The sequence below is a fragment of the Chinchilla lanigera genome, unplaced genomic scaffold (assembly GCF_000276665.1).
Source record: "Chinchilla lanigera isolate Chin_1 unplaced genomic scaffold, ChiLan1.0 scaffold00176, whole genome shotgun sequence".
NCBI classification, from domain to species: Eukaryota; Metazoa; Chordata; class Mammalia; order Rodentia; family Chinchillidae; genus Chinchilla; species Chinchilla lanigera.
The window spans coordinates 255,732-283,295 of record NW_004955577.1 but is presented as its reverse complement, the minus strand read 5'-3'; the positions used below and the strand labels follow the sequence as shown (position 1 = coordinate 283,295).

Genomic DNA, 27,564 nt, shown 5'->3' with positions numbered 1-27,564 from the left:
GGCGCCCCCCCACCGGCCTCGGCGCGCCCACCCGCCGCGGGCCACTTTCGCCGGGCATTCGAGGCCGCTCCGCGTGACAGTCATGGTGGTCGCACACGCCGTGCCAAGCGCCCTCCGCGGCGCGCGGGACCTGCGGGGCCTCAGGCCTGACGGCCTGGCCTTTCCCATGCAGGAGCTGTTCCGGCGCCCGGGTAACAAAGGCCCGCCTTCGTCCGTCTCTAACCTATGTCTGCCCCTCACAAGATGAGCCCCGGTCCGCCTCGATTGCTCCCGCATTCTGCTGCGGAGGGGAGCCCCACCCCTGCACTGAGGTCCCTGTGCCTGGCTTCTTCATGCCCCTGCCTGCTCCCGTGGGCACAGGGGTTGGGGACTGAGGTGCTGCCCATCTAGGGGTTCTAGGGCCGAAGGGGCCCTCCAGGAAGCCCGAGGCCTAGTGGGGTCCTCTGTTGGGCCTGCTGGTACTCAGTGCCATCCTACCTACCTAGGCGGGACCTTGAGAGGGCCCCGGGCCTGGGGCTGCTGCATGCCCCTTGCTCCCCATCATTCCCTCTTTTCTCTCCCAGAAGGAAAGGGCAAAGGGAGTAGAGAACTGACTCTGTGGGTGCCCCTACCTCCTCCATGCCCCCAGCACCCACTCCTTCTCCCCTGCCCTTTCTAGTGCCATCCTGTCCTTCCGCACCCTCAGAGCCAGAACTGGCGTAATACAGTGCCCACTGGGGTGCCGGCTCCTACCTGCTATGTCGGGTGAGGCTGGCGGCCAGATTCAGCCTCCTCCCCGACTACTCCAGGAAGGGAGCATGTACACTCTCACGTGGAAAGCATTGGTTTAGATGAACCAGGAAGGCCCAGAGAGCCTTCTAAGTGCCCCTTGGAAGGAGGGGTAAGTGTGAGCTAACCAGAGGGAACAGCATAGCAGGTGGGGGAGCAGCTGGATTTGCAAGGGCCTGGCTGGGACAGAACCTTGTTCATATGGGGTGGAGAGGTAAGGACAGCCCCCGCACTCTTGAACTCACCTGAGTGTGGTCAGCATGGGGTGGAAAGGGGGGCGGGGTTCCTTGCTGCCCAGCAACCTTCAGTGGCTCCCTGTTGTCAAGAAGGCTAAATTCAGGTCCCTCAGATGGCATGTAAGCTCAGGCTGCTCACCTCATTGCGGGCCATCGAAGTTGTCTTGTTGCCTTCCACTGGCACAGAAGTCAGAGATGTTTTGTGGACCTACTGTGTGCAGCAAGGGCTGAGCCGTGACCCTCTGTGCTCTCTGTGGCAATGGACCCTCTGTGTGGGTGTCTTTTGGTTGGTTCTCGTCCCAGGATGCCTGTCCTCCAGTCAGAAGTGAGCGTGTTCCCCCCAGCTCTGTGCCCCCACCCCGTCCTTGTCCCCAGATGTCCTTGCACACAAAATGGTGGTGAATGGGCAGGCTGCCAGGAGCGTCAGGTGGCATCACAGCCGGGCGGACAGTCCGCCCTGATTAATGAGGTGGCAGAAAGCTGGAGGGAGGTCCCTACCCACAGCACACCTTGAGCTCTGCCCTTGACCGCGGTCAAGGCAACTGATGCGGCTTACGTGTGTTGGGCAGCCACTCCATGCCAGTCTCTGTGTGATGCTCCTAGTTCCCAGGGCTTGTCACCGCCTGAGGTAGACCCTGTCAACATCTCCTTTTGCAGATAGAGACCCTGAGGCTAGTGGGGGTGTGGGGAGAAGCAGTATGTCCAGAGTGACTCACCTGGCAGGTGGCAGAGTTGGTCTTCAGACAGGTCTTCGAAGCCTGTGTTTATAACCATAGAGCTATGGCATCAGTCGTGCATGGCGAGTTTCAGCTGGACTCTGGTTGCTGTGGAGTAGGCTGTGTCCTCAGCTCAGCCTCCCTCACAGTGGTTAGCCCAGTGCTTTGCATGTAGGAGGTGCTCAATACATGGCTATAGACTGGACGACCGGGGCAATGGGCAGGGCTCAGAGGTGGTAGGGCTGCTCTTACATTTCCCCTCAGGATTGAGCAGGGATGTTAGGGGACTTGGGGACTTGAGGCATCCCGCAGGGCAGACCCACAGGAGGCTGGGGAGGATCCTCCCCTGGAGGATGGCTGACCTGAGAGGCCAGGATGAGGGGGCAGGCCACACGGAGGGCATTTATGCTTGTGGGCAGTGGGTGCCAGCTGAGGGATTGGCTGTGGGGTGGGGGTGCTTTCTGATCAAGCTCCCAGACAGACAGGAGGAATCTGTGTGCATTCTCACAGCAGCTGGAGCAAGGGTCTTCCCCGTGACCTTAGCGCAGAGAGGCCCCACTGTAGCTCAGAAAAGCTGTAAGGTCAAGGCTCTAAGCCTCGGGCATGGGGTGGGGGACGTTCGTAGACAAAGAAATATACCAGTAAGGACTGTAATGACCGCAGCCCTTGTCCAACACATACTCCTATACTGAGGACAGATAGGGCCTCCAGCCTTGATCGTAGCTCCCTTTTACAAGTGAGAAAACCAAGGCTCAAGGAGGAGGTTAAGTTCACAGAACTGAGTCTGCTTCGAAACTCCACTGACCCCCTTTTTGTGTTCCATGCCTCTCCGTACAGGCTTCTCAGAAGGCCCCGGGGTCTTGTTTTTGCAAGGCCTGGCTGTGGAATATTGGCACAGAGGCCTACCCTGCTTCATGCTTTTCTGTCCTCCCTCGTGGCGCTGTCCCTAGAACCAGTGAGCTGCCCTGTGCTAGCCAGCCCAGCTCCTCAGAGCGTGGCCAGCGTGGAGGCCAGGGCCTGCGGACCTGCCCCAGGGGACTGCGGTGTCTTTGCCCTGCCTACCTTTCATTAGCGGAATTCCGCTAATGATCCTTTTCTGAAGGGCCTGGCCCAGGCAAGGTTGCCCCTGGGTACCCAGTGCTGTCGAGGCAGCCGAAGATCCTCAAGCCACAGTAGTAGAGACTTGTGGCCTGTCATCGGTCCTGCACATCCCCACGATGTGATCTTGGCCCTGGAACTGGCCTTGCTATCCACAGGGTGGGGGCACACAACACCTAGGAGTGAATGTGGCCGTTTAAGGAGGTGCTTCCCGTCCGTGTGGCCCTCTGCCTGGAGGACACCTTGTCTACCCAGAGTATCCCCTGGCCACAGGCCAGAGGAAGCTGGCAGCAGGGCGAGTAATGGCCCCGATCAGTGATGGCAAACTTGGGACATGTGTGCTGCAGTGGGCATGCAGAGACCTCATGTGAGCCAAGTCGCCCTACCACCCAAGCAAAGCATGGAGTAGCAGTTGGATACAGTTTTCTCTTTTCTTTTCCTCTTCTTCTTAATTAATTTTGAGACAGGGTCTTGCTGTGTAGTTTAGGCTGGTCCTGAACTCACTGTGTAGCCCAGGATGGCCTCAAACTCACAGTGATCCTCCTGCCTCAGCCCCTCAAGTGCTGGGATTATAGGCATGCGCCACCATGCCTGGCAACTGTCGTTTTTTCTAAACTAAAACCTCAGTATTCAGGTTTAATTACAATGTTGGCACTTAGCGATAAATCAGTGGGTTTTGGATTGCAGTTTGGGCACTCAGTGTCTAAAAGTTTCGCCACCACTGGCTTATATTCAGACAGGCGTGAGTTTCCATCTTGACCAGTCTCTTACAAGCTGTGTAACCTTGGCAGGTCCCTGGACTGTCTGGGTCTTCAGCTTTCTCATCTGGAAAACAGGACCTTACTGGTCTGGCCTCAGCATTACCATGAGTGTGAAATGAAACTCCCTCTTCAGGTCCTCAGGCCAGCACCTAGGGCACAGGAGATACCCAATAATGGCGTGTGCTGTACATACTGTCTTTGGTGTTGTTTGAGGTGTTCTTAGAGCCCCTGGCCAAAGATTCCAGGTCCTCACCCTTCCTAGCCCAAAGCAGGGTTGTGTTCTCTGGTGCTCTTAGGGTAAGCTCCAGGGTAGGTGATCCCACTTGGGTGGGATTGTGTACAAGATCTTGCCAGTAGGGTATAAGCAGAAGTGATGCGTGTCCCTGCTAGGCCAGGGCATCTCATAGCCAAGGTGTGATTTCCCAGAACTTCTTGGCCTCTGGCAGCCTGAGATCATGGTAGCGACTGCTCAGTGAGGCACCTCTTGCCTCTCCAATGTGTGTATAGAGAGAAAAGGAAATCAATTTGTGCTGTTCTGAGCCTTTGGGACTTGAGGGATGGCTACAGCAGCTTAGCACAGCCCAGCCTGACTGGTGCATCCTCCTCTTCCCTCTGCGGACCTTACCCCCACCAGGGGTCTGTGCAACAGAGCAGCCAGCTATGGAGGAGACCCGCCGAGAAACAGAACTTTATTGTGGACTTTTTTTCTACAGCTGTTCAACTCATGTGTTCACCTGCTCACGGATTTGTTTCTATCATTTATTCTTCCACTAAAAAAAAAAAAAAAACGGTTGAGCACCTGTCTCATAGGCCCCGAGGGAGCCCACAGGCCACCAGGGCGCTGGAGATAACCCTGCAGAGCTGCGGCGCGCGGCCCAGAGGCAAGGGGTAGTTCCCTGTGAGACCTGAAGGTGGGCGGGCATCAGACCTGCAGAGCAGGTGAAGGGAGGGAAAGGCCTCGAGGTGGTGAGACACAGGACACAGGGATCTGGCCCTCAGGAATAGGGCTGGGGGACAGCCAGGCTGGGGGGACTTTGGCCATTGACTCAAGGGCATGGCCCCAGTGCTCCAGGGTAAGTGACAGGAAGAGTGTGCACAGGTGGGATGCCAGGGAGTGAGGAAGGCCAAGTAGGAGGCTGGGCTGAGGTCCAGGCAGTCATCAGCTGGGCATGGCTGAGGAGGAGCCCTGTGCTGTAGCTGGGGAGGCTAGGGGTCGGACAGTTGGCTGCTAGGGGGCCTGGGCAGTGAGCGGGGAGACGTCCAGGGTGCAGCCTGAGCCCTGGAGGGATGAGAGCCACTGGTCCTGTCCGCCTGCACATCGCTGACTGGAGGACTGGGAGGAGGGGCACATGGTTCTTCTCTGCAGTGTCCCAGGAGAAAAAGAATTGAAGTTCTCACAGGGGAAACTGTAAAGACTCCACCATTGGGGTGGAGGTTTTCCCGCTGGACAGTGGGACTGTCCTGTCCATTCACACTGCGCCGGAGCCCTACGGTGAGCTGGAAGTGCTCTCGATGCCACAGAAGAGCAGACGGTGGCTTTTGGCCTGGGAGCTCCTGCTCTGGGGGAGACAGTGTAGATGACGGACATGCAGAGTACATTATAGAGATGTGAGAAGGCCAGGGCGGGGGGAAGGAGCACAAGCGAGCAGAGAAGGTCTGGGGAGTGGAGCTGGCTTCTGCAGTTGGCCGGTGGGCAGTCTCCGAGAAGGCGAAGGTGAGCGAGACATGAAGCCGGGCGAGCCTGGGCATCTCCTGGAAGTGCAGGCAAAGGAACGGCAGTGCGAAGGCCCTGAGGAACACGTGGCTCCCAGCCTGCTAGAACTCAAGGGGTCAGGGCGGCTGGAGAGCTGGGAGAGGGTGTTCTTGAAAGATCTGGAGTTTCATTTTGAGTGAGCGGGGCCACTGGAGGCTGAACAGAGGCAGCCCTGAGCCGGCGTAGGAGCGTGTAGTCCCTGCGGACTTGAGCAGGCAGCACGGCTTGCAGAGCAGAAGACTCCTGGAGTCCTGGGGTGGGGGTCGGGCTCCGAGGCTGCGGCACACGGGCAGGCACCCCACCCTCTGTCTGCGAGAGATGGGGCCGGGGCCTCCTGGGCTTCGCGGGCCCCCTGCCTGCCTTGCGTGTCCTTCCCTGTGCCCTCGTCCCTCTCCTCCTCATGGCTTTGTCCTCTCTGGGTCCTCTGAGTGTGTGTGGAGAGGGCAGCAGGGCTGGGGCCAGGCCCTCCCCGAGAGACCCCCTGAACTCTGGGAAGCTGGCTGCTGCTTCTCAAATAACACGAGTGCCCGTAGCCCAGATGGCGTCCATGGGGACAGCCTTTGCACCCCCGCCCTTCCTCTGGTCTGCCTTCCCCAGGAGGCTGGGACCGTGGAGTTGCGAAGGCTGACGTCCCAGGGCTGGTTCTTGACTCAGCACGGGTGGTCACTTTCCTGCCCCTCTTCGCCTTCCTCCTAGGACTCCCGATGGCTTCCTTATCATGTCTGAGACTTGGGGATGGCCTCTGTGCCCGTCCTTCAGCAGTGCCCCTTCTACCCAATACTCTCCTGCTGAAAACAGGATTCCCCGCAGGCTGAGAGGCTTGGAACAGCGGCCTTGGAACTGGGAGGCCAGGGTCCCGTCCCAGGCTGGGTACCACTAACAGTAGTCCCTTCTGTCTGTGCAAATGCTGAAGCCTGTCTTCTGGAAACCTCAGCACACTCTAGCTGTCCAGCTGCTGGGCTTAGAGTGAGACCGTGAGCAGGGTTCCCAGCCGCCCCTCATTCAAGCACAATGGGGATACTGTGTCTTAGAGAGCCTGTTGACCCCTTCTCAGAAGGGTGGCCTGAAGTCCAAGGTGGCCCTCAGAGGTGTGGCCACACGGCCAGACTGCCCTGCTCTCTGTCTGCAAGAAGGTGAGGAGGGTGCCCCAGTCTCTTGTGCCCCTCCCCTTCCCATTTTCCAGTCAGAAAGCCTGTGGCCCAGGGAACATGGGAGCCCCCTCCTTGCTGCTGGCCTGAGTCCCTCCTGCGGGGACTGCAGCCATCAGGGACCGCCCTGACGCAGTGGCAACCACAGGCTGAGGGTTTGTGTGTGAAGGCCCAGCTGACAGCTCTGAGGAGGTGAGTCTCCCAGGTACCTCGGGAGCAGGCAGGGCTCAGAAAGCTGAGCCTGCCTCTGTGTCATCTGTTTCGGGGCAGGCCGAGGCTGGTTCCTCTTGGTCTCTCTGCTCTGCTCTGTCACACTCCAAAATGTTCTGTGCTCTCACCCGTCCCCAGAGCCCCGCCTGCCTGCTCCCTCACTATCCCCCACCATCTGTTTACTGCCCCACTCGGCCCTGCCAATCCCCCCACATTCTCACACCGGCCCTTAGCTCCCACCTCCGCACCCAAGCAGCTGCTGGGCTTTGGGAAGTGGGGGCCTCCTGCACGGTGCCCATGAACCCCACCTAACCAAGCCCAGAGTGCTGTGTGTTGGGCATTTGCCTACCAAGATCTTGGGCTTGGCTTGAGCCCAATGGAGGCCACAGACAAGTGTTAAGTACTACCGGCCACTGAGTGCTGTTCCCAGGGTCTTGACATCTGCTCTCCATGGAGCAGGAGAGAGCTGCAGCTCAGAGGGGCGGCCCTGGGACTGGCGCTTCCGAGGGAAATCCTCTGCTCCCCCCCACGTACTTTGCTGCCAGCCCACTTGGCAGTGCAGACAAAGTGACACTTGTGTCCATGCGGACACCCCCAACACGCCTACGACACCCCCCCACACCTGCAGGCACGGTCTGTGTACAGACATGCGTCTCTCCTCGCACCCTGAGGTCTGTCACACACACGCTGCCCGCCTGCCTGACCTCGGCCTGGCAGCACGTCTACGCAATGGGGCTCTGCCACTTCAGCACGCGCGTCCGAGGCTGCATGAGCACTTGGCGTACATCTCATCAGAGGTATCATCTCAGCCAGGTGACTCAGAAGCCAGCTTCTCATGGAGAAGCAGCTACGGAGAGGAGGGCTGCAGGGGGAGCGGCAGCCCCCTTGCCAACACATGGTGTCCTGCAGACACACACTGCCCGGCCCACGTCAGGATTTAAGCCATGTGACCACAGGCTCCCGGGGGTGGCATGCCCTGTCCTGAGCGTGCGTGCACACCCTCGCGTGGACACACAGCCTTGTGGAGGGCAGCTGCCCACTGCTGTGAGGAGCAGTGTGCTTCAGCAGCACCTCCATCCTTGCCTCCCCGCCCTGGGCCTGTGAGCTAGATACCTCCGGGGTGCCATTTCGGCTGCTGCTGGGGAGACGCCTACTCAGTGGCCACTAATAGTAGGCCCTCTGGCAGGAGGTCCTGGCTGGCCCCTGCCCTGTGGTTGACACGGGTGGCTCTATCTGTGCCGGGGCGCCTAGCAGATGTGCCCCTTTTGCCCACCAAGAACCTGCCTTGTCCTCATTGAGATGTGGGAAAACTGAGGCAAAGAAGTGGGCAGAGGATGCCTTGGAGACAGCAGAGCAGCGCCCTGCCTCATCTGAGAAAGAGTGTGGACTGCCAGGGTCATTTTCTCCAGAGGCCCAAAGAGGGTGAGGGTCTTGTCCAAGGTTATGTAGCAAGCCCATGGCACAGGCTCACTGCCTCCGTACCCCGGAACTTTCCTGGGGGCCCATGTGTGCGTGGGAGGGACCCTGGGGGCAGGCGGGAAGGAGGAGGTAGGGCCAGGTTTGCTTCGTGGCCTCTCCTCCCCCTCCCCTGCTCCCTTCTCTCCCTCACACGGTTTGTTTGGAGAATGACTCACAGGAATGCAGCAAAATCCTGATGGATGGGAAGGCAAGGCTGCAGTACCCGGAAAAGTGGGGAGGCAGGGCTGGGCTGTGGGGCCCGAGAGAGGCCCATGATCAGGGGAGCCCTGCACACAGGTTGGGAGACTGAAGCCTTGGGGGGCTCTGGACATGGCCAGCATGAGTCCTGCCTTTTGCTGCAAACAAATACAGACATGTGTACGCAGCTCTCGCTGCAGCAGCCGGGCCAGCCCAGGGGCTGCCTTTACCCCCAGGCCTGCCCCACCACAGCCAGCTTCCCCAGGCTTTGCATCTCTGTGTCCCCAGGCCCTTGGTGCACAGTGACGTAACGAGCAGGTGGTGGCACCGAGTGTCACCCAGGTCAGACTCTGAGCTCCTCCCAGCCTCTGGTGGGTGCACCCCTCTCACAGATATGGCCAAGGGCCCGCCGCATGCTGGCTGGCCCTGCCCAGGGCCCTCCGTTACCAGCTCGTGGCCAGATGGAGCAGTGCGGGGGGGCAGGGCACAGATAAAATGATGGGGTGTTTCAGTGGGCCTCCAGCAGGGAGATGAGGCCCTCAGAAGACACAGGATGAGGCAGAGACCAAGCACAGGGGCAGGCAGCTACCTGGGCTAGCAGTGAGCTTGGCGTGCTTAGGAAGGGCCCTGTAGAGGAGTAAAGGGCAGGACCCACAGCCCTCATATTAGGCAGCTACAGTAGGTGAGGCCCCCAGAAGAAGCCATCCTCCCGGGTGCCACCTGTGGGCATCTCTGATGGGAGACCAGCATTCACCTCCCCAGCCTGTGAGTGGCAAAGCCCTGTACCCCCGGCCTCGCTCCTGGTGGTCACATGGGCCTGCAGCTCCACATGACCAGAGCTGCATTTGCTACAGCAGCAGGAATCTGGATTTGTATGTGGTGTCTCCTGATTTGAAGATGCTGGCTGAGTCAACAAAAGGCCTAGTGTGATCGCACTGCGTGTGCCCACAGGCAGAGTGCCGCCCGTGTCGGACATGCTCTCTAGGGCATGTGGGCTTTACCTTTGCTTCTTTTACATGGCTTGTTTTATTAGCAACAGCCCAAGTAGTCACAGAGCTGCAGCTCCATGGTAGGTGCTGGGGACACATAGTGAGTTAAGACAACATACGACTGAGCTGCCGTTTTTTTTTTTTTTTTTTTGGTACCAAGAATCGAACTTGGGACCTTGCACTTGCCAGGCAGGCGCTTGTGCCGCTGAGCTATATCCCCGGCCCCTGAGCTGCCATTTTAACAAGGAAGAAGGCACAGAACAGACAGGTATATTGGGCGATAAGTATTCTGGAGAAAAGGAAGGCGGGCCCACTACCATGGAGGCTGGGATGCTGGGCAGGTGCTCGGAGCAGCGTGTTCCAGGTAGCGGGAACAGCCAGGGCAAAGGCAGTGGGTGGGGCCGCCCTCGGCGTGTTTGAGGAGCCACAGGAGGCCAGGGTGGCTGGAGCAGAGGAGGGAGGGAGTCAGTGGGAGGGCTGAGGTAAAGGCAGCAGAGGTCAGATGGCATAGGGGACTATAGCCTTGTTTTAAGTATAACGTGAGATGGAACCCAAAGGGGTTCCGCGGGAGGGAGGGATACGATCTGACTTTCCTTTAAGAGGCTCCGCCTGGTTGTTCTAAGGGCTGAAGGGGCACAGATAAGGACAGGGAGGAGGCCGCTGCTCTGGTTTGGCCAAGCGAAAATGGGGCCTGAACAAGGCAGTGGTCACCAGAGGGTTGAGCAAACTGTGGTCAAAATCCCCACTTAGTAGTCAAGTGTGGCGGCACACCCCTGTGATCTCAGCACCCTGGGAAGCTGGGGCATGAGGATCTCAGTTCGAGCCCAGCCTGGAAAACTTAGTGACTTGGGCAGGACTGTCTCAAAATCTAAAATAATAGTAATTAAAAGGGCCCTGGGTTCAATCTCTAGTATAAAAAAAAAAAAAAAAAAAACTCCCAGGGTATGCAAACATTAAACATGAACTTGATTATAAGATCTGGTGCCAGTTTGGAAATAGTGACCATATGCAGTGCTAGGTGAAGACAGGATTTGAGAACTGTACATTAAAAATACTCCAGAGTCAAGTGTGAAAGGCTGTAGAGCCTGTGATTCTACTCACAGAAGACGTCCACAGCAGGCACGTTCTCAGGGATAGAAAGCAGGTGAGTAGGTGCAGGGGCCAGGGTCAGCGTGTGACTGCTAGTGGGGCAAGGATAAAAATATTCCAGTCAGATAGCAGTATTAGTCGCACAACTCTGTGAGTATACCAAAAACTACTGAAATGCTTGCTTGCTTCCTTTTCTCTCTCTTTTTTTTTCTCTTTTTTTCTTTCTTCCTTGCTTTCTTTCTCTTTTTTTGAGATAGGGTCTCACTTTGTAGTTCAGGCTGGCCTGGACTCACTGTGTAGTGAGTGGCAATCCTCCTGCCTCAGCCTCTGAGTGCTGGGATTACAGGCATGCACCACCACGCCTGGCCCTGAAATGCCCACTTTAGAGGGTGATTCTTCTGTGTGTGTGATGTTGGGGATCAAAGCTAGGGCCTGGCACATGCTAAACATGTGCTCTACCGCTAAGCCATATCCCCCGGCCGCAAAAGAGTGAATTTTATAGTATGTGGACTCTATCTCAATAAAAAAATAAGTAAAGCCTATCAGGATTTCTAACCAAAGTTGAGGCAACAGAAGAGATTCCGAGGAAATATTGGCAGTTTTCACAGGAAGAGGGGGACGTGGGGCACTTTTTTCTACTTTTGTGTACCCTCCAGCTTTTTAAAATTAAAACTAGGTGTTTCTCTCTGGGAGGGGGCTTGGCCTCCTGCTCCTGTGCCCTGCTTTCACATGAGAATGCGGAGCAGCAGTACCTCCTCTGGCCTCTGGCTTTGACCCAGAGTTCCATTTCTGCTCACCTGGCCTTGGCCAGGTCACAGGGCCAGAGTTGCCAGTGGTCTGCCCTGCGGAGCGCCCAGGGCCCCGTCATGTGCACCCTCTTCTGCTTGCGTGCCTTCGGTCTGAGGCTGCTCTCCACCACCCGTTGCGGCTCAGTCCTTCCATTTCTGGACAGCTCTGCCTGTTAGCAAGCTCTTCCTTATATGGAGGCGAGCTCGGTCTTCCTGTTGCTCCCACCCTTCCTCAGCTCCCTGTCTGAACCCCAGTTTCACGTGGCCCTAGGGAGATCATGTTGAGATGGGGCACTGACAGCCCAGAACTCCGGTGGTGGTCACTCAGCGCTGGGGCCAGCACGGGTGGGCCTTTGGCCGAGCCGCACAGCCAAGTAGGAGTCCCAAGTGCAGTGTTCAGACTGTCGCTGTCAAACTAGAATCTGACGTACTCCAGAGAGTGAAGACTTAGGTCTTCCTCCAGACGAGGAGGGAAGGCTGATCCCCAGGGCTGACATTTATTGAGGGTTTACAGCACGGCAAGCTCCACGGTGACTAATTTCTGTCCGTCCTCAACATGACTCGGGCCCTGATGTTCTTCCCATTTTAAAGGTGAAGAAATTGAGACTCAGAAACAAGCGGATCGGTGTGGGCCTCTTGGCACAGGTTTTGGGAGTTGTATTGCACAAGTCTGCTTTTTCTTACTGTAATGAAATACCCAAGGCTGGCTTCTTTAGAAAAAGGTTTGTTTTGGCCCTGGTTGTGGAGGCACGGAGCACCCTGGCAGGTGCTCTCCTGCACTACATCACATCACCACGTATCCACGTGGCCTTTCTCCCTCTCCTTGTAAAGCTACCAAAATCTGATGATATGACTCCATCGAATGACTTAATCTCAAACAACCACTTCCCAAAGGCCCCTCTAAACACCACAGTGGGATTAAATCCCCACCTTGTTAATACCATTACGTAGCCAGGCTTGGTGGCACATACCTATGGTCCCAGCACTCTGGGAGGCTAAGGCAGAAAGATCACAATTCCAACCCAGCCTGGGGAACTTAGCAATTTATCAAGACCCTGTCTCAAAATTAAAATTTTAAGAAAGGGCTGGGAATATAGCTTAGTATGAAAGTGCTAGGTTCAATCACCAGTACCACAAAAACCAAACAAACAAAAAAATAGCATAAGACTTTAGGGATTAAGCTCTTGTGTGGGTTCAGGGGATACTCATATTCACATGAAAACAGGATGCTGGGATCATATAAAGGCCCCCAAGCCAGCCATGGTGCACATGCCTGTAATCCCAGCACTGGGGAGGCTGAGGCAGGAGGATCACTGCAAGTTTGAGGCCAGCCTGCGCTACACAGTGAATTCAAGCCCAGCCTGAACTACACAGTGAGACCCTGTCTCAAAAAGCGGGTGGGGGACACACAGCCTTTCCACCGTGAGAGTATGGAACCAGTTCTGGGAGATAACAGAGGGATCTGGCTCCTGGTCCTGTCATCTGTGCTGAAGGAACCTGAACCTGCTCTCATAGCCATCTTGTCCCTGGTGCTGAGCTCAGGACGAATCTCTTCCTCTGACCAGCAGATTTCTGCTGCATGTAGGGAGCCACTGCAGTGTGGCCTTCTGCGTACCTCCCAGGCTGCACCTTGTGAAAGGTTGCGCTCCGCCCTTCCCACAGCACTCCTGCGAGAGGAGTAGCGTTAGTGTTCTTAGTTCTGGAAACGGTCGGAGAAGGTGTGGAGCTGCACAGGGACTTACAGCCGGAAGGGGATAGAGCTGGACTTGTACTGGCGGCTGGGGCACGAGCATCATTCTCTCCCACCCCCACTCAAGTCAGGAGACTTGGGGTCTTTGGGGCACTGGCTCAAGCTCTGCCGAATGACCAGACCTGTGCCTCTCTGTGGGCTTCACGTTCTGCAGATGTCACGGGTTGCAGACACTAGTTGCACATGCCAGCCCCTTCCCCGGCGGTCACCTGGCCCCACCAGAGGACTCTGGGATAAAGCCAGACGGGGCAGCAGAGCCTAGAACGGTAATCACCATCATAGCTGCACACACTCACGCAGTGGAAATTCACATAGCCAGACAGTGAGTGTGCCTCCCACTGCTGACCTCTCGGGCCCAAATTTGATTTCTCCTTTTTGTGGTGTTGGTGATTGAACCCAGGGCCTTGCACAAGCGAGGCAAGCATTCTATCACTGATCTGTGCCTCCAGCCCTTTTGTAACATTTTGAGACAGGGATTCACTGACTTGCCAGGTTTGGATTTGAAATTGTGATCCTCCTGCCTCAACCTTCCAGGGTCCTAGGATTATAGGTATGTGTCACCACACTCAGCCCAAGGGCTAGTCGGTTTGGTTTTTTTTGTTTGTTTGTTTGTTTTTGGTACTGGGAATTGAAGTCAGGACCTTGCACTTGCCGGGCAAGCATTGTGCCACTGGGCTACATCCCCGCCCGAGAGTTAGTTTTTGTTTGTTTGTTTTTGTCTTTTTGAGACAGGGTCTGGCTATGAAGTTCAGGCTGGCTTTGAGCTCACTTTGTAGCCCAGGCTGGTCTTGAACTCGTAATGATCCTCCTGCCTCAGCCTCCCAGTGCTGGGATTATAGGTGTGCCCACCACACCTGGCTCCAACAGTAAATTTTGATCAGCAGTTTCCTCTCCCTCCTTCCAGCAGTGATCTCTGTAGACTCCATTTTCCGTTTCGTGGTGCCCCAACTCACATTCCCCCCAGGAGGACTCAGGCACAGCTCTGAGCCGCCCGCTAGGTTCCCCTGGCATTCTTGCCTCCACTCCACCCCACCATGGAGCTGGAAGGACTGAGCCCTTACCACTGACAGACAGAAATGTGGAGGCTTGCGGGGCTCAGCAACCTTAGACATCCTGGTCTTAGGCTCTGTGTCCTGTTGCCTGGTTGCTCTGCGTCCCCTGGAGCTGGAGTGAGCATGCAAGGCCAACAATGTCTTGTTTGTAATTCTGCAGATTACAAACTGAGGCAGGGTCCTGGGTCTCTCCCTTAGCAAGGAGGGAGTTGGCTAAGTTGTGCCAAAGGGCACATCATCACCAGCGCGGAGCCAGGCAGGGGCTGCAGCTGCCACTTAGATAAAGCCAGACTCTACGGCCCCTGCCTAGGGCCGGGAGAAGCCCAGGGGAGCATGCCCACGGCCGCACGTCCAAGGAGGGAAGAGGCATGTGGAGACCCAAGCGGAGCTGGAGAGGCCACTTGATAGTTGAGCCTCCTAGGGACACCCAGAAGTGTAAGGACCCCAGTCTGCGGGGCTGCCCAGAGTTGGGGAACAAAAGCGTGAAGGGAGGAGACACCTCAGCAGTGTGTGGCCAGGGCCCCCGGGCTCATCAGCCCTCTCCTAAGATGGCGTGGGAGGGAGTAGTGCTCTGTCTTCTCCACGGCCCCTGCTAAGCAGCAGGCGGAAGCCCCCAGAGCTCTAGGAATGTGGCTGCCCTCACGCCCCAGAGGCCTCGGGTCTGGTGTCCCAGGTCTGGTGTTTTCTTAAGTTACCTTGATTCCTTTTGGAAGGGGAGGGAGAAGGTACCTGGGGCTGCGTGACTCTGGGTGAGGAGAAGCACTGTCCCGGGCGGCCAGCCCGTGTGTCCATGTCTGGTTGTATCTGGCACGTGTCTGGGCCGATTTGTGGAGTGGAGTCAGGCCTGCGCTTGGGATCCGTGTGCATGTGTGCTGGGGTCCGGCCGGTTTGTTTTGTGCTGGGTGTATCCACATGTGTGTCCGCTGCATGCCCAGTCTGAAGCAGGTCAGAGGACCCCGGCTGGCCCCCACCTGCTGTGGCTGGACTCTGTCCTGGGAAGACGTCAGAGGCATCCGGCTCCTTGGTCACCATAGCTCTGTGGCCTCTGCACCCACAGAGGTGCTGAGCTGGGGCCCTCCGGCCGTCTCTCGTGGTCCCTGGTGGCCCGGCGGAATGTGTCCCTGGGATGATCTTCAAGGCGTGCCTCCACCAGCGTCTGGGCTGAGGATATGACTGGGTCATAGGTCTACGGCTAGCACTGTGTCTGGGGTCAGAAGTCTGTGTATGGCAGGGTAGGGGGCAATCTGTGGCTGGGATGGGGGAGGGATAAGACCGCCTTGGGTCAAGGGTCAGTCTGTGGCTGAGGTCAGAAGTCCGTCTGTAGCTGGGGCGGAAGACTGCTTAGTTTCAGCCACATGGCCGTCTGGTTTCGTGGTGACTCCCTGTAGGTCTGCACGCGGGAAACAGGAGCAAGGACAAAAAGGTGCCTGTGGGCCCCGAGGAGGCGTGTGTCTGAGTCCATCCCGTGGCTGACAGACGCCCTGCCAGGCCCATGCACCTTGTCATAGCCAGGAACTGAGGTGCCCTCCAGACCAAGGACTGCCAGAGAACGCAGGGCAGGGCAGCGGCCCAGAGGAGACCCTCGGCCACTCTCCTGTGGTACCGCCCTAGTGAATCTGTCTCTCCATCATCTGCTCGCCTCCTCTTCCCCTCCATCTCCGGTTCATCCTCCTTCCCAGCTCTCCAGCCCCCTGCCTCTTCCCCACGATTCCCTCGGCCAGCCTCTCCCCCAGCCTGGGCCCCACTGGCATCCACCGCCGGTGCTCTGGGGCTCCTAGTTCACTGACACACTGGAGCTGAGAAAGGGAGGTGCACACAGGTGCCGGGGAGGGGCTGCCAGGGCCCACCGTGGAAATGGAAAAACTGCCTGTATCACTCAGGAGCAAGGCTACGCAGAGCTGGGTGTGGTGGGGCATACCTTTAATCCCAGAACTCGGAAGGCTGAAGCAGGAGGACTGCTGAGAGTTTGAGGCCAGCCTGAGCAGCAAGACTCTGTCCTGAAAACCAACAGGGACAGACACACAGACACACAGACAATGAGACACAGACACAGAGAGACAAAGAGACAGATGCAGGCTGCAGGGTAAGCCTGCAAGCAGGTGAGGCCACAGACTTGCAGCAGGGCCCCTCCTGCAGCCCACATCTGGCGTACATGGTCCCACCATTGAGGCTGAGGGGCCCTGGACTTGGGCTCTGCCCTGTGTGAGCCTGGAGCTGCCCTGAGCTCGTTTGTGGCCTCCCACAGGCTAGTAAAGAATGCTGGACAGACAGATGGCAGAGGAAACCGCAGACAGGATCAAAGGCCGCGCAGATCAAAGGCAAGCAGGAAAATCACTGTTCCTGGCCCAGCACCAGTGTTCCGGGTAGACCCCCGCCCGGGGCAGATGATGTCTCCCCCCGCCCCGCCCCAGCATACCCCAGGCAGGAGGGGTAGACACCAGAGCAGCCCTTCGCCAGGGTCCTGGCCAGAACCCATGTGGAGCATCCCTGACGTCGCCCACCCTGCACTGCTGCCCGTAGGACCTGTGCATGGGGGTACTGGGGACATGCAGGCTATTTGAAAATGTGCCAGAAACTTAAAAGAACTTGGATATTTATACTTCCACTGCAGCCCCCGCCCCGGCTGGAATATGAAGTTCTTCGCTTTCAAAGGAAAGCGTGTTTCTCAAGGGTTCTGCTCTCGGTTCACATGGCAGCACACCTCCGGCAGGGACAGAATGGCACAAGACTGTAACTGTTGAATGCCATGCCAGCCCCACCAGGAAGGAGATAGCTGCTTGTTCACCGCTACCCCAGCACCCGGAGCAGCGTACAGTGGGTGCTCCATAAGCAGGTACCACAGGAGATTTGTGCAGTAGATTAGCTTCACTGGTCTGGGAGACAAAACCAGATCTACAGGGAGGGAGGGCTGGCAGCACCAACCAGATCGGCACGCTCGTAAATTGGGTCTGTCAAGGCTCAGGCGATGGGAGATAACTGAAGTGGGTCCTCTGTGGCGGACACAGAGAGGGCACGGTTCCCAGCACATTCACTAAAAATGGGGTCCCTTTGGCAGGTTGAAGCTGACCACCTGGCATGAAGGTCATTAGCAAGTTGAGGGGTGAGGGGCTGTCCGTTTGGAGGCACTTGCTGTCCACCTCCCCGTGGTGTGAATGGCAGGCAGTAGCAGCGGGACCCTAAAGTGAGTTGCTCAGGCCAGGCATGTCTGCTAACCCTGTCAGTCCCACCTTCAAAATAAACCCAGAATCTTACTCCTCCTTATCTGCCTCACCCTGGCCAGGTCCCACGGCTGCCCGGGTAGCCCACTGCAGGGCCCTGCACTGGCCTCCCTGCTTCTGCCCCACCACACATTCATTCTTAGCACTGCAATTAGGCGTACTGTGAGGACCCAAGGAAGGTGATCTCCCTGTGCTCTAAACACTGCAGAGAACCTTACAGTGAGACAAAAGTCCTTACGGTGATATACAGGACCCTACCGACGTGGCCCCTTGCTCTTTCTCTGTTCCAAAGTCTTCTGGCCATATTGCTCATTCCATTCCAGCCACAAGCCTAGCTCCTGCCTCAGGGCCTTTGCACCTGCTGTTCCTGCTACCTGCTCACCTTTTCCCCCAGGGCTTTGCCTGCCTTACTACCTTAGTCTTTCAAGTCCAGTCTCAGGTATGTGTTCCCTGATCATCCAATGTAACTGCCAAGGACAATGTAACTGTTTAGTGTTCTCGGACCCTGACCCAGCTTTACCTTTCCACAGCATGTCCCACTTCAATGTAACACACTACAATCATGTATGACATAATATTTTGGCCAGTGATTGACCCTGTATACCACAGAGGCTCCCTAAGGTTGTATGTCCTAGTGTTACTTGTAGCTGTCCTCATTTGTGTAAGGACGTCCTATAGTATCTGCACACTGATGAAGGTGCCCAGCAACGTGTCTCTCAGAGCAGATCACGTGACTCTGCATCACTTATTCATTCCGGCCCTTGTCTGTCTTGAGACTAAAATGGAAGCCTTGTCTCACTCCTTGCTCTGAATTCTCAACACAGAGAACAGCCATAGTAGGTACTCAGTAAATATTTACCAAGCCAGTGGGTGAATATTCCTGCTACGCTCAAGTGTGTGACCTTGGCAAGTCCATCGTCTGGACCTCAGTCGCCTCCTCTCTGAAATGTGGGGGGAGGAGGACACACAGAGCCCCAAAACTGCTGCCTCACTACTCAGCAAGCAGTGTGGAATATACCTCTTCACCTGCCCCCACCCCCAACAGAGAAAAACACAAGGAGAAAAAATACCAGCCCATCTCCAGCCGCAGGCCTGCAGGCTTCGGCCTGAGGCTGCCAGCCCGGGGCTGTCTGGACTTGGTTTGGGCCTCAGTAGGACTGACCTGTACCCATCTGGGGTCCCTTAGCTAACCTGGCCCTGGTAGCCACCCGTGAACCTTGGCCTTGGCAGTCTCCAGCCTCCTCCCTCCAGCGTGCATGAAAGCAGCCGTTTATTGCAGTAGCTCCAGGCACACAAGGGGTGCACTTGGCAGGGCCCCCTGTGCACAGCCACGCTGCACCGGGAAGCACTGGGGCTCTGAAGCCAGTGAGCAGCCCTAGCACCCACCGCACTCCCCTCCCCTGGCCAGGACAGGCCCCGGGGGAACGGGAAGCCTGCCAGCCTCCTCTGCTGGTCATTCCTTGACATTTATGTCACCTGTGCTGTGTGCCCAGCACCATACATGACCCACATTATCCGGCCAGGGGTGCTGTCGGGACAGCCCCAGTGGATGGGGGCCAGGCCCACTGATGTGTGAAGCTTGGCGCTGCTGCTCCCTCCGTCCACTTGATGGACACACATGGAGTGGCTATGGCTGTGTGGCCCCCACTGGGCTGGGCGGAGGTGAGCAAGCCCTCTCGCGCACCTTCTAGTCAGCTGGAACAGGATGCTTTGCTGTGTGCCCTTGACAAACTCTTCGCCATTTCTGAGCCTGGACTTTCTCTCGGAGATGGGCAGATCTTGACCTTTCAGTGCTGCCAGAGAGCCTCCCTAATAACGCTTACTGAGGACCATCACCAGGTAGGATCTGATGTGATCACAGCCTTCTGGAACATGGACCCCTCCGCCACAGGACTGCCCCCAGGAGCTCCAGGAATCCCAGGAGAGCCCTTGGGGCCAATGAAGGCCTATGCTGTCCTTTGGGACAAGCCCCACCACCATCCCATCCATCTAGACCCTAGTACATATCCTCAGAATCCACAAAGGAAGGGTATTCACCAAAGGGTGACTTGGGCCAAGTCATGTAACCTGTCCTGGCCCTGAGGTTCTCCACACAGGGCTGTCTGTGTGAAGAAAAGGAGCCCTGGGCTGGGTCAGGCACCCAGATAGAGGGGATGGTTCATCTTCACTCTCTCATTCACTCATTCACCAAATACTCCTGCAACACGTACCAGGCACCACTCCAGCTACGGAGGATGCTCCAAGGAAAAAACAGACCAAAATAACCTACAAAAGACAGAAAGGTAAATCACATGGCACCTTGGAAGGCGAAGAGCTTGCCGAGGGCACGCAGCAAGACATCCTATTCCAACTGACTAGAAGGTTCCAGGGAGGGTTTGCTCACCTCAAAGCATGGGACCCGACTGGGCTTCCTGAAGCCACTGGGAGGACTTTGATCTCTCATAAGCAGGTAGAGAAGCCCGGCCCTGCCCTCTGGGAGAAGGGGCACAAGGAGGTGGCTAAGTTAGGACGTGCCAGAGCTCAAGGGTCCATCTGTGGTTGGACTGGTGGTCCTCAGCAGAGATTTGGGCTTTTCTGTTGCCGGGGTTAGTAATGCTCATAGGGGCCCTTCTACTGACCGGTCACCCAGCAACCTCAGTTCTACATGACCCTCCGTGCTAGACACTGAGCAGTTCCTCATCTTACAGACAATGACTGGAGTCCAGCAAGGCGCTGGGGCTGCTTGGGCCTCAGGGATTCATTTCCGATGGAAAGGTCAGCTCTTTAGGCAGTAATCCTAAGGAACCTGGAGGACTATAGATGTGCCATGCTTTTGGTCTCCAAGCCTGACTAAAAAAATGTGAATTCTAGGCAGAGAGAACAGCCTGTGCAAATGCCTGAGCATTCAAATTGATTAGGTCTGGAACGATTTATTTATTTACTTATTTTTTTTCTTTTTGGTTGTTTTTCTTCCGTACCAGGAACCGAACTCACGACCTTGCGCTTGCCAGGCAGGCGCTTTCCCTCTGAGCTAAATCCCCAGCCCCTATTTTGTCTTTTGAGACAGGGTCTTGCTGAGTAGTACAGGATGGCCTTGAGCTAACTCACTGTGTAGCCCAGGCTGGCCTTGAGCTTGTGTCAGTCCTCCTGCCTCAGCCTCTCCAGTGCTGGGATTACAGGCATATGCCACACTGCCTGGCTGGGAAGCTATTTCTTCACCATACCAGTGGCAAGTCTGGGAGTGACTTCCAAGCCACTAGGGCACTAGTGGTGCCCCCTGTGCCACCAGGCCCTTCACAGCTCTCAGCCGAGGACGTAGAGACACCCCCTGCCCAGCACAGGGGGGCTGAGCTGAGGTGCACTCCGCTGGGCGGTGGAGAACAGGGGCCTGTGCCTGCCCTCATGCAGAAGGTGCCACCAGGCTTCGAGGAGGACCAGAGAGAAAGCACCCTGTGCCCACCTAGTACGCACTTATAAAACGGGTGGGGTGTAGGATGTATTGGGGCTTTAGTAGGGCAGGGTGGGGGGAGGAAGATGGAGTGAGGGGTCAGGGCATCGCTGAGCAGCAAATCTCAAGTGTGAGAGGGGTCCTGTGTGAGCTCCTCCCCTGTGAGCCAGAGTGACAGGAGCCTAAGGGGGAAACATGGGGGCGGGGGTGGAGAGCGAACAGTGACTAACCTGCTGGTCTGTCAGGGCGCAGGCTCTGACATCTCCGTAATCCTTGGCACGAATAAGCGGATGGATGGAGGGACACCGGGACGGATGGAAAAACGGGTGGACGGGGAGACGACTGGATGGATGAATGAATGGCTGCGTGGGCGGCGAGCCGACTGGAAAGGGGCGGGCCAGCAGACCGTTCAATCACAGCCCAGGGCTAGGTGCCGCCAGCTGCGCTCGCTCAGAGCCCTTCGCCCCAGCCCACCCGGGGCGCGTAATTACGTGCCCCCAGGGCTACGAAGCGCCTCCCTGGACTGAGGAGGACGCCGGCCGTGCCACCGTCTTGGGGTTTCATGCGCCAGTCCTTCAGCGCGCCGGCCAGCCGCCCCTCCGCACGGTCTGGCCCCGAGGCCCCTAGCGCCGCTCTTTGTCTCGGCCTGGTCCGCGGCTGCTTCTGGGCCATGATCCCCCTTCTCCGGGGAGCCCGCGCCGCTCGCTTCTGGGCTGGTCCAGGGTCTCCGAATGTCGGTCCCGCTGCCCACTCCTGCCCACAGCCATCTCCCTGAGCCGAGCAGCGACTCCCCAAACCCTGCGCCTCTAGGACCGCGGGGCAGCCAGCGGCAGGGATCTCCAAGCTGCGCCTCTGGTGCGGGGGAAGGGAGGCGTGGAATGAAAGGACCCTTCTCTGCCTTTTCCATCCCCATGCCTGCCACCCAACCCGTCACTCTGTGCCCGACCCCAGCGCTGCCTGCTGGCGCCCGAAGCAGCTCGCGGGCTGCGGTAGACCCCGACGCCGGGAGGGCCAGCCACCACCCGCCGGCACTCAGCCCCGCACTCAGAACGCAGCGGCCCGCGGCCACAGACCTCTGCTTCTGCCCCGCGCACGACCCCGCGCGGGCGCGCTGGTCCTCCACGCGCAGCCCCCCAGCCCCCGCAACCGCTAACCCACTCGCAAACAAGCCCGCACGGCCACACAACGCCCACTGAACGCTCAGCCCCACGCAGCACGATCCCGTGTACACACACACACACACACACACACACACGATCCCACACAGGCGCAGTCCCACCCACGCAGTCACACTACCCCCTATAAACAATCGCACACAAACACACCACCCCACGCAGGCACCGCGTCACTCAGTCCCGCCGAGACCCAAAAGCACATTCACAAGCTGGTATCCAGACACCCCCACCCCCACCAGCCCCGTGACATTCACACGTAGGGCAAACCAGAAATATATAGCCACACTGATACACGGACCTAAACACACAGCCGAGAGCTCACCCGCGGGCTCGTAAGTCACTTGAAAAATATTAAAGCGCCCTCTCTTCGCCTTCTGTCTTTGACGCGCGCGCGCGCTCTCACGCTCACCACCCCCGCCCCCACCCGTCCCCCAGCGCCTGGAAGCCTGAAGCCGGCGACCCCAAGCCCGGGCGGTGGGAGCCGCGGGAGCGTCCCCCAGGCGCCCCCTCCTCCGCTCCCTCCGCCGGCTCGCCACTCCTTCCCCGCCTCCTCCCTCCCTGCCCCCTCCTCCTCCCCTCCCCCGCGTCTGGGGCGCGGGCTGCGCGCAGCCAAACCCCCTCGCCGCGCGCCCCTCCCCGCGCGCGCCCCGCGCCCGCATCGCGCTCGCGGAGTGGATGCGGCCACCGGGCCGTCTCTAATTACCTCCTGTCCCCCGGCGGCCCGTGAATAATGGCTACTGAGGGCGCTTGCAGGGGCCGCTGAGAAGGAAGCGCGGGGCGCGAGAGGCGCGGCGCGCGCGGGAGCGCGAGGAGAAGGAGCAAGCCCGGGGCCGCCGCGAGCGGCGGGCGGAGAGAAAGGAATCGTGCGAGCGAGCGAGCGAGCGCTTACATTTTTTTTCTCCCAAGGATCTCATCTGGCCGCCGCGTTCTGGAGGAGGCCAGGGGGAGAGCGCGCGCGCGCAAGGAGGACGGAGACGGCGGGGAAAGGGAGACGGCGAGACGCGCAGCGCCGGCGCCCCGGAGACCCAGGAGGAGCCCGCAGGTATTGTTGGCGGCGGAGCTTTGTGTCCTCGGCGGGCCGTTCCCAGCGCGAGGGCTCCCCGAGTCCCCGGGCCGCCGCGGCGCTCAGCCCTGCCCAGAGCCCCGGGCTGTCAGTGGGGGTCACCGCCCGCCGCGGGTACCCCTCCCGCGGCGCCGCGATCTTGGCTGGAGTTGCAGATTTTGCCTGTTTGGGGGTTTTTCACGTCGGTGGAGGGAATTGGTCTCAGAAGAGGAAATTTCTTTGCTTTTTCCTGGCCGCATTTGGTGGTGCGGGGGTCCCCCCTCCCCGTTCCTCCACAATGCTTTGGTGAGTGGTGTTGGCGACCGTGGCGCGGCGGCAGGCTGAGGGCTGCGATGGCGGGGCTGCTGGCCGCGGCCCGGGAGGCGAGGGATGCCGTAGGAAGGAGTTCTGTTCAAGTTCGCCATTTGCGCCTGGAGCTAGTCCGGCTGGGGTGGGCGGTCCGTGCACCCGGTCCCGCTCTGGGCAACCGGTGGGAAACTTCCCGGGAGGGCCGCCTCCCGGCGGACTCGGCGCCCCGACGCCTCCGGGCGCTGCTTCGGGTCGCGGGTGGCCCCTCCTCGCCGCCCTCCGGCGCTTAAGGTCGCGCGCTCCCCACCCCCGCCTTCCTCCCTCCGCCGTCGGTTTCCGGATCTGGACAGAGCCGCTTCAAACACTTCCCCTGGAGACCCCTCCCCACTCCCCGCACGGAGCCGGCCCGGGAGCCCCCCGCCCCGGCCTGGGCCCCTTCTCACGCGCGGCCGAGTGACCAAGCTGACAATGAAATTTCGTGTCTCTGCCTGAAGGGGGAGGGGTCGCAGCTGAGTCTCTCCTGAGGCTGCTGACCCCAGGCCCCGGGCCGGGGGAGGGGTCCTCTTCCAGGGAGGGAACTGTTTGGGTTGGAGACTTTGACGTGGGCTGGCGCCAGGAGGGGGGGTCGCGCGGCGGAAGCGAGGGTCTGGGGTTTGCAGCCAGGGGTCCTAGATTCTAGCCGCTCTTTGGCGTGGCGATTGGCTGATGCCTTCGGGCACGTCGAGGGCCCTGCTCACCTCAGCCTCCTCCCCTCGCGTACACTGCGGGCTAAGAGGTGATCCCGAGGGTGATGTGCTTATGTGACGAAGTGTTTGTCTGCTTCGATCCACAGCAGATGCTGTGGACGCTCTGGTGACCCGGAGATCCGGATGCCAGGCCCCTGGGGGAGGTCAGATAAAGTGGGAGGGGAGTGGTGGGAACCTCTTTTCCCACAGGGACCATGTGAAGGGAGGGCTAGCCCGGAGAATTTCTGGGGACTGCAGTCTTGGGGGGATGGCTCAGTCCTAAAGGGGCTCTGCTGGATGAAGGCTTCCTGGCGCTCAAAGCTCCCAATTCCTTTGCTCCTTTGGGGGTGGCACAGGGGGGGCGGTATGGAAGAGGTGTTGGGCTAGCTGGGGGCGGGCTGGAGAGCCCAAGAAAACCAGCCTTAATTAATTGAATTCCCAGGGAAGCAACCCGGGGACATAAAGGTGCTTCCCCTTTATCTTTGTAGGGAGAGAGCCGGTTCCAAGCTGGCAACCCAGGCAGGTGAAAGCCATTTTTCTCCCTACCCAAAGAGAGGCTTCCCGAGGAGAAGAGAGGCACCTTTGAAGACAGGGGACTGGACTGTTTCCAGACGGTTCTGTCATTGAGTCCAGGAATGGAAACCGTTAACCCTCCCCCAGAAATCTGTCACACACACACACACACACACACACGCACACGCACACGCACACACACGCACACACACACACCGCACAGCAAGGACATGATGTGAAGTCCTCTGACACGCTAACAGCACGACCCCGGCTGAGGGGGTGAGCAGATTGCACACCCTGTAAACCCCCTTTGCAGCAGGACCAGACTTGGCAGGGTGGTGACTAGTTAGGGACCTTGGGGGAGGTGGAAGTCAGAGCCCAGAGCAGGTCACACAGCCAGGTGATAGCCTTGTTGTCCAGGGGGAAGAGAGGTTTCCAGCAGTGGCCATTGGGAACTAGAGGCCATTTGGGTTGGGGTCAAGGAAGAGGGAAGCCTCTTGGCTGGTGAAATGGGTGCTTCTTGCGCTAACCTTGGCCCTGCCCGCACCGCCCCCCCAGCAGAAGGTCTGACCTGGAGGCCAACGCAGGTTGGACTGTTAGACCCTGGCAGCTGTGGGTGGCCTGGGTGAGGGCACCTACCTGGAGGCAGGGCCAGAGCTGGCAGGACCTATGGCGTCTCATTCCTTGGCCCTATGGCACATCCCCCTTGGTGTAGAGTTAGTTGTAGGGCTGTGTTCCCTGTCTCTGCCTGTGACTTCCATTTCTTTTGAGTGAACACTGGTCCCTGAAAATTCCCGGGCACATTGCAGAAACTCAATGTCCTGTTTGGCTGGACAAACACAGGAGGGAATGGATCAGTGATGAGTGAGTGAATGAATGAATGAATCAGTGAATGAAAAGAGAAAGTTTCTCAATTGGAGGCAGCTAGTCATTGTTTTAAAGCCTTTTCAGTATGTACATTTTCAAGTATGGTTCACAGAAAACCTGAAAAATAGCAAAAAACAAACAAAAAAGGTTATTGACAGTCTTCACGGCTCCGACAATGCTAGCATTTTGATGGAGTTCTTCCCAGGCCTGTGCGACTTAGTGGTTGGTCGGTTTTTTAAAGGCTTTGTCGTCATTCCCTATATTCAGATGTATATCCTGCTTTTTTTCTTTCTTTCTTTTTTTTTTTTTTTTTTTGCTGGTGACAGCGCCAGCCTTTTCCTGTTTTGTAACCAGTGCTTCATAAACATGGCAGTTAATGTCTCCAGGCTTTTCCAGTCAAGTGGATGTACCATAATTTACTTAATATTCCCCTTTTGTTCAATGTTCTGCATGTTCCTGAGGAGTGATGTAGTAGATGTGTTTTGTTCAGAGAGCTTTTTCTGATTTTAAGACGATTTCCTCAAAATGACGCTGCTGGTGCCGGAGGCTCTGACATGCCTGCAGTGGAAGGAAAGGGCTCCTGTAGTTCTCCCTGGATAAGTGGGACACTGTTCTGCTTCCTTCCTCACAATCTGGAAACTTCCACCAGAGCCGGAAAGCCTTGGTGATGAATCACTTGTCTGACCTCCCTTCTTTGACAGAGGAGAACACCAGGGCCCAGAGAGGGGAAGTGAGCCCCAAGGTCACACAGCAGTTGCTGGACTATGCTGTAGCCACAGGCCAGTTGCTGATCTGCCGTTTTGGTTTTCACCTCTGAGAAAGGACCCTGGAGATACTCTGGGCCAAACGTGTCCATTTCACAGATGGAGGAACCAAGACCTCAAATGAGAAGCGTTGCTCCTGCCCCAAGTGTCCCCCGCTGGAGCATCAGAGGTCGGCTCCTAGGCCCATGTGTGCGGTGCGCCCTGCCCTATTCCTGGGTCCAGGCAACAGCGCCAGCCCTGGTTGGCCAGCTGTGAACTCCCTGTTGGGCCTCGCTCTTTCTTCTTTGCCATCCCATTTTCCAGAAGGAAAAGCAGAGGATCCAAAGCAGGTACAGGAGAAGGGTACGATGCAGATCTCAAGGGACCCTGGCTGTGGCTGTGGCCGTCCTGTGCTGTTTCCTTGTCCAGAGGCTGAGCTTGGCATCTGCTCAGGAGCCAGAGCCTGGGGTTGGAACAGGTCAGACGGAGAGCGCAGGGGGATGGGCGAGGGCAGGAAACATCTTAAATTCTCCCTCTGGCCTTCAGCTGACCCTGAAGCTCCTTGTGGAGGAGGGGACAGGCAAGGGAGGAGGAGGAGTCTGGGTGCAGAGATGGTGGAAGCAGGGTTGGAACTGTGGGAAGGGAGCTTGAAAGGAAGAAAATGGAAGCAGGAGAAGGTAGGAAAAGAGAAGAAAGGACTTGGGTCAAAGGCAGAAAGAGGAAGACCCTCCTCCCGGCAGGCATCACCAGACACCCAGGAGAGGCCAAGGGACGTTCCCTCTGTTGGAGATGGCAGAGCTGGGCCAGAGAAGGGGGGTGTCTAGGTGTCAGAAGGGCCCAGACTGAGTAGATGTCATTCAGGACTTGGGGCAGTGGCTGCCTTGTTCACTGAGCACATATGGGGCAGGGAGGAGGGCACCCCCGGTTCAGGGGCTTAGGGGTGCCTGTGGGGGGCACGGCGACTGTGGCTCTGACTGCTCACCCAAGCGCAGCCTTTTTCCCCTCCCCTGCAAGCGCGCCGCCCCTGGAGGTTAGGAGGAGCCCTGCTGTGGGTGTTTGGATTTTTCTATGGCGTATGTCTGTGGGCGAGTGCTTATCCATGTGTGCGTGCATGTGTCGTGTCGTGGGTTTGCTCATCTCTGGGTGTCCCTGTGTGGGGGGTGTTTCTGCATGCCTCTGGGCCTGTCTGTGTATTTCTTTGAAGGGGTGTGCCTCCTGGCTTAGGCACATGCATCCATGCATGGCTCTGTGTGCGTGTGTGTGTGTGTGTGTGTGTGTGTGTGAGAGAGAGAGAGAGAGAGAGAGAGGGAGAGAGAGAGAGAGAGAACTGGGCGAATCTGTGCGTCCCTGTGTGTGCCCTGTGTATGAGTGCAAGCCTGTGTCTGTGAACCTCTGATCCCATGTGTGCAATTCGGGCTCTGGCACATGTGTGTGTGTTGGTATGAGCACACACTTTCCTCCTAGTGGCCCCAGGAGGGATCAGGCATCAGGCTTTTGTGCTCTTCTCAAGGTTGCCGCTGGGGGGGGGGGG

The 27,564-nt window shown here is 57.9% G+C and overlaps 1 protein-coding gene across 7 annotated transcripts in view; it reads left to right on the top strand.

Moving 5' to 3' along the window:
• The window catches only part of Rai1 (retinoic acid induced 1), a 111,210-nt gene that overhangs the window by 13,318 nt on the left and 70,328 nt on the right, over window positions 1-27,564 (top strand). For 2 of the 7 annotated variants that reach the window (XM_005413962.2, XM_013509618.1), the window contains exon 2: window positions 22,741-22,876. The gene's annotated coding sequence lies outside the window, so the exon portion shown is untranslated. Of the gene's footprint in view, window positions 1-22,151; window positions 22,167-22,678; window positions 22,877-27,564 lie in introns of those variants that run through there. The other 5 variants (XM_013509617.1, XR_265076.2, XM_005413966.2 and 2 more) reach the window with 5 other exon arrangements.